A 6,822-nucleotide genomic window follows, 5' to 3' on the forward strand; every position below is an offset into this window, starting at 1 on the left:
TTGGTTGTCTGGCTGCTTTTTGGAGGAGATCGCGTCTGCAAAGCGAAGTTGAACTTCACCGTCCATCCACCGCCAGCTCCAGCTCCAGCGCCACCGCCGCCCCAGTAAAATCTGATCACTTGGTGTTGCACGCATCCCAGATTGAGCAAGATTATCCTTTTGGGGGTGGGGGGAACGAATTGTCTTTTTGGAAGAAGTCGGACAGTCCCCCCAGCCTATCTTTTTCCCCTCTGTCCAAGGAGAAAAAACATACAGACAGCAACAGTGTCGCGCCTTGTGCCAGTCTCCCACCCTCCCCTCCCCTCCCTCCCTTCAAAAAGAAAAAAAAACGCTTCTGCGTTTCCCACCGAGAGATCCCCGGTGCGCACCCAGCACCCAGCCAGTCACCCAATATCCATTCTGGGAAGAGACAGCCGTGGACAGAGCACGGAGCCTGCTACTGTCATGCTGCAGCCTCGATAGTAAAAGCAGGATATTCCCAAACAGCTGGAAGGAGCTGATATATGGTGCTGCGCCCTCGTGTTGGGCCCTCCCCAAAATGGACCGGTGCTAAGTGGTGGTAACCTGGTTATTTTCAGCGCGTCACTGGCTCGTCTCCAATTATAGGTTTCCGTCAGGGGCGCAGCAGTGTGGCCCCGTATTTCCAATTATTCAGTAAGAGGACTTTAAAACGGCCAAGAGCACTACACTCACTAATGTCCGAGCATGTGTGTTTGCCTGTAACTGCACACATTCCTGCGGTGTGTTGGCTCGCCCGTCCACATGCGCCACACAGGCCCGTGCCGCGCTCAGCTGCGGCTACGGAGCGGCTCTTCTGCGGCTCTCTCGAGGTGTCCCCCTCTTTTATCGATGCTGTTCAGGAGGCTATATACATCCCAGGTTCATCACACCTCTCATGTTACCTCCCTGAACCAGCAACATGTTAGTGTGCTGCGACCCCTGGTGGCAGCGACGCGCTACGACACTTCATGACACGCAAGTGTCAAAACACAACCTTTATTGTTTTATTCAGATCACAGAGTGTGATCACGTGCTGCTGCTCATCAGGGGGTAATCACAGCGTGACGGCTGGATCCTTTCAGACACATTTAATCAGTGGCTTCTGTCCATATCTTAAGTCAGCAAGAGCTTTGTTGTGTTGTGTTATGTACTCCATGACTTGACTTAATTTTTCTACCCCATATTGATTAATATTCCTTATGCCATTTTGCATTTACTATAATCTTATTCTATTCTTCCCAAAATGTTCTGCAGTATACTGTTCTGTTCTGTTTTATTCTATTATTTCTACTGTTGCTTAAATATTTATTCTAGTCTTATATTTTTCAATATATTGTCATTGATGTGTTATGTTAGCCTATATTCTATTTTGATATTTTGCTTTATTCTCAACCCTATTGTCCCTATTTGGACATTTTGCTATATTTTCTTTAGTCTGATAGTTTGCCCTTTTTTCAGAATCAGAAACACTTTATTGATCTCCTGTATTGTTTTTTATTCTATCCTTATCCAATGTGATACGTAGTTTATTTTTTCATATTTTCCTTTCTTTTCTGTTGTGATATTTTGTTGTGTTTGCTATTATATTGTTATATTTTTCTGTATTTTCTATTCTATTGTGAGATTTTGCTTTATTTCTTCGAATCTATTGTGAGATTTTGCTTTATTTGTCCTATCCTGATCATTTATTTTATTTATTACATTCTAATATTTTGCTGTATTTTCGACTCTATTCCAACATTTTGCCTTAAATTCTTCCATTCAGATACTTTTCTGTATTTTCTGTTATATTGTGATATATTGCTTCATTTTTTTTACTTTCTAACTTTTTTGCTTTATTTTTTATTCAATCGCAAAATGTTGCTTCTTTTTTTTATTGCGATGTGTTCCTTCAATGTCCTCTGTTGTGACGTTTTGCTTTGTTTTCTATTCTACTCTGATATTTTGATTTATTCATTCTATTGTGACATTCTGCATTTTATTCCATTCCGTTCTGTTCTACTGTGTTCTGTTGTGTTCTACTGCACTGGGTTCTGTTCTGTTCTGTATTGTTCTCGAGGTCATGCTCCACTTTAGTGCTGCTGGTGGTGACGCTCGTGTGGCTTCAGTCAGCTGTTTCATGTAGACAAGACAAGCCGACAATAATACCGGAAAATGGGCGATTATCTTATCAAAATAAAATAAATCACCTGATGCTTTGTCCTGAAGGACCTATTATTTTTCCGAATAGTAACTAAAACTTTTTATGTGAGGTATTTTGGAGTCATATAAAATCTTTTATTCAGATTTCTACTCGTTTAAGCACTTTCTTTTACTACAATATATTGTAATTGATGTTAGAATAGAACCGTTTTATTTTTAAGGGATTGACCGGAAGAGATTTTCGTGATTTACACTAACTTGACGCCAAACAGCAATGTCCGACTTTTAACCTGACAGGAACGAGCCTGGCGGCTTCTCCTAAACTACATATTTCCCTACTCCAGCAACAGCAGGGCGGATGTTCATCATCATCTGCATCATCTCGGTAACATCTGACAGCCGCCGGTGAGTTTTGAGTCCTTTAAAAAATGTCTTCGCCACAGAGTGTGTTTTGATCTGAGTGTACAACACAATTATCGTGTCGTTCTTAATTTTCACAAAGCTCAAATTCCTGTTGCACTGCAGATTCTGAGTTTTCTCATCTCACAAGACCAAATGTGTCAGATCACGTGAAGCCAGTTCACCATTGGACCAAGTTTATTAATACTGGCATGACGTCAGCATGTGATGGAGGAGTCAGTCAGTCCACCAGTAGCCTACAGCAGAGAGAGAGAGAGAGAGAGAGAGAGAGAGCAATGTAAAGACTTTTTGTGTCAGAAAGACACTGAAAGTTGCTAAAGCATTACAAGCCAGATTCCCAAAAAAGTTTATACGATGTAAAACGTCAATAAAATATTATGCCGTAATTTGCTTTGTGACATATATTCAATTGAAAACTGTACAAAGACAATGTAGGTAATGTTTAAAGTGATCAACTTTAGTTTAAAGTTAGTATTGTCAGCAGAAAGTACTAAAAGTATTCTGGCTGTGTATTGTTAAGAACTTGACTCGGTGTTTTTGAGAATTTTGTCACATGACGTGTAATACATGTTTTTGTAGGCTAAGTAAACTTCCAGTCTGCAGAGCAACTGTACCAGCCATTAATGTAATGGAGTAAAAGGTACAATATTTGCCTGAGGGATGCACTGATACTGATACTAGTGACAATGAGGCCAATCTATTTAATTAAATTCTATGTTTATAGACTACTGTTTATAAACAGTAGTCATTATATTCTCAGATTTTAGCTCCTGTTGAAGTTTGATAATGATGGGGAGAGGGTGCCCGTCCCTGTTAACGTTTTGGCCAATTTGTTGCTGTGATCCCTGCTCATTTTATTTTTATTTTTTTGCTGAAGTTGCTGCAAGACTACTTATTAATTTAACAATAAATGGCAATTCAGTTAATTTATATCTGTAAAAGTTAGGTGATTACATTTAGCCTGATGCTGCCTTACACATAAAAGAATGATCCCAGTCACCTGGACTTAAACACTGGTATATAGTAGTATAAAGTAGCATGAAAGAGAAACCCAAAGTAAAAGTCCTTTTTAAATTGTATTTAAGTGGTAAACTGGAGTAAATGTACTTATAAAACAATCAAATGGATACAATCACTCAATGTCATCATAGAAGTTTAAATCTTTTTACAATCTTCTGAGAATCTCAGGATCACTGTCTGTTGTTGTTTGTAGATGTGTAACTGTGATTGCTATTTTGGAGGCTATCAGTGCTCCCACACAATGCTCTCTCCTCGCTGCACCATGTGTCACCCTCCTCTTCTCTCTCTGTAGTGCAGTGGGGCCAATAAGCGGCGGATGCGGCTGGCGCCCGGCCGCGGGCGGCCCTCTCAATGGTCTCTCCCACCATGAAAGCGTTGGTGGATGCTGTGTGGGCGGTGTGGAGCATCGGGGCCTCCATCTATGACTACATCCACACCAACGCCATGGAGGAGCGCATCCACGCCCTGGAGAACGTCATCACCATCCACCAGTGTGTGATTGGACTCCTGTCCGCAGGCGTGTTGGTACTCTTCACCTACATCCTCTTCAAGAAGCTCTGAAGATGTGACGGGCCGGGTGGCAACATGGGGGAGGCGGACCGACCAGAATCAGACATTAGTGCAAAACACTGACCTGACAGATGAAGAGGCTATTTTTACACATCAAGTCCATCAGACAGGCTCATAAGAGCTTTTTTACTTTTTTAACATCAGTCTGTTTGGAGAAAACACACAGAGGTTCATGTCCTCTCTCAGTAATGTACAACTACAGCAGGTGAGCATGTGGTCGCCACAGGCTCCAGCTGTTATTCAGAGGCCTGTATAGATTCTTTTTTGTACTGACATATTTCTATGTGCCAATATTCAAAATCTTTCAATTTTGATTCAAAATGACTGGCTTCACTGCTCCAAGGATTCACTGGGCCTCATGCAGTCTCATTCTTTTAAATTTCTCTTAATTTTTTGTTCAGAGAAAAAATAAGTCAACTCCAGATGCACCAAACATCCTTAACCTTTTAAAAACTGCTCTTACCCAATTATAAAACATCTAATATATACATTTAATCATTTATACTATATAATAATCTCAATTTGATTAGTATATATTCATGTAGGGGGGCTTTTTTATTCTGAAATTTAAAATGTGTCCTTGCATTGGAAAAACAACTTGTGGACTGTAAAAACAATATATTTTCTGATACACATTTTTGACCATTTGTAAAAATAATAATTTGCTCTTCCTCTCTTACTAAAGAGAGGAAGAGCAAAAATAAGAAAACATTGTTAAAACACAGAAATCAGTGGGTACCAACAATATAAGAAGAAAATGTAATGAGCTTGAACAAAAATAAGATAATTTGTTTGTAAATTGCTTCCTGCATGAGGCCCATTGTTCCCCCCAAATTATTCTTTCCAGGCCTTAGACAAAGCATTTACCATCATCAGACATAATGACTCAGCAGCTCCTCACAAGTTTTGCAGGCTGACGATGTTGTCTAAAATGTCTTCAACACATTTTAATATTTTCTCAGGTTTTCTCTCTCTGTGACATCACACTCCATTATATCAGCAGTAAACTGTTTTTAAATTGCTCAGTATATCAGCAAACCAGTACATCTGCTAGTCCTGTTAGGAACCCAACACACACTCCAACATGATATTTCAAATTGTAGTTACAGAGAGAAACTGACAGTTTAATTCACACATATTTTAAAGGGATTCATTGTTGGAAAATCAATCGTCGTAAAACAACTTCTGCCTTTAGGCACATCGTTTTTTTTCTCTCTCTCGATGTTTTGTTGTTCTCTCTCGATGTTTTGTTGTTTTCATGTTTGCACTAATTTCCTCAAACTCTGACTGAGACATCGGGAGAAGCTAATTTCTCTTAAACTAGTGTCTGAGCGCAGAGGTTCTTTTTATATCTCAAAGGTATTGTCTGTTGTACTTAATTGATATCATACCCCCCAAAAACTGGCAACATGATTCTCTTATGTACATATCTTTTAATGAGCTCATTAAAGGCAGAAGGAGCAGGATTTTTCCTGTGCATAACGTTCAATGTTGGCCCCATTGAGCTCCTCTCGGGCTAAACACCCTCCAGTGCCCAAAGGCTGACCCCCAGATGTCAGGATCTCTGCAGATACAGACACAGTCCTGCACCTTTAGTGTGTTATAAGCAGTAGTGGAATGTAACTAGTACATTTACTCAAGTGCTGTAGTTTACTACAATTTTGAGGTACTTCTACTTTACTTGAGTATTTCCATTTGTGTAACATTTGTATACTTCTACTCCACTGCATCTTATAGGCAAATATTGTACTTTTATGTCACTACATTCAACCAGCAGCTTTAGTTACTTTTCAGTTACATTTTTATAAATTAAACCACATAACGGCATATTGAATAGTCAAGAGTAACCCTAACCTTGACAACATTAAACTCTGCTTACATAAATGGATCGCAAAAATAATGATTGAGGTATATATACAGAATATAACAATAACAGTGGGGCCATTCTACATGAGTACTTTTACTTTTGATGCTTTGAGTACATTTTGATGTAGATACATTGTACTTTTACTTTGAAGTTTTGAATTCAGGACTTTTACTTTTAGTGGGGTAATTTCACTGTGTGGCATTTATACTTTTACTTAAGTAACAGATCAGAATACGTCCACCACTGGTTATAAGTGATAATTGAGAGGGATTATGTTTCTGAGTGTATACTTCTTTTTTTTTTTTTTTTAAATCCTACTCGTTCTGCCTTAAATTAAGTACCACTATTACATTGTCCATACCTGTAACCTTTTTTTTGTCTTGGTGTGTCAGATGAAAGAAAACATCCCAAAATTCTTTGTGATACAGTTTTATGAATGTGTTATCTAGATTATTAGACTTTAAAGTGTGACCATTAATATAACAGTTTTTAAATTAATATCTTGTAATACCTCATGGCTGTTACGTTATAGAAGGTGCCACTGCTGGCACACATAAGTGTCCTTAAAACTGATTGTAAATATATTTAGATGTTTATGGACAGGTTTTTGGCTGGCCCTTAAAACAATTCATAAATGTGCAATCATCCCATAGTAGTGCTGCTTAATATTTATGGTTTTAGTTTTGTATTTTTTTTTGTTCCACGAAAGGTGTAAATCAAGATGATTCTAAGTACTGACTGCAAACACTGGATCAATGTGTGCAATGAGAATTTTAGAGGATACAGGATGTTTTATCTGTTAA

The 6,822-nt window shown here is 38.7% G+C and overlaps 1 long non-coding RNA gene across 1 annotated transcript; it reads left to right on the forward strand.

The window, feature by feature from the left end:
• The first annotated feature begins 1,410 nt into the window (after positions 1-1,410).
• Positions 1,411-4,427, forward strand: LOC131976494 (uncharacterized). The gene is made up of 2 exons (XR_009394804.1): positions 1,411-2,547; positions 3,875-4,427. It is a non-coding gene; the product is annotated as an uncharacterized LOC131976494 (long non-coding RNA).
• The last annotated feature ends 2,395 nt before the right edge of the window (positions 4,428-6,822 follow it).

This window comes from Centropristis striata, chromosome 1 (genome assembly GCF_030273125.1).
Source record: "Centropristis striata isolate RG_2023a ecotype Rhode Island chromosome 1, C.striata_1.0, whole genome shotgun sequence".
Taxonomy (NCBI): Eukaryota; Metazoa; Chordata; class Actinopteri; order Perciformes; family Serranidae; genus Centropristis; species Centropristis striata.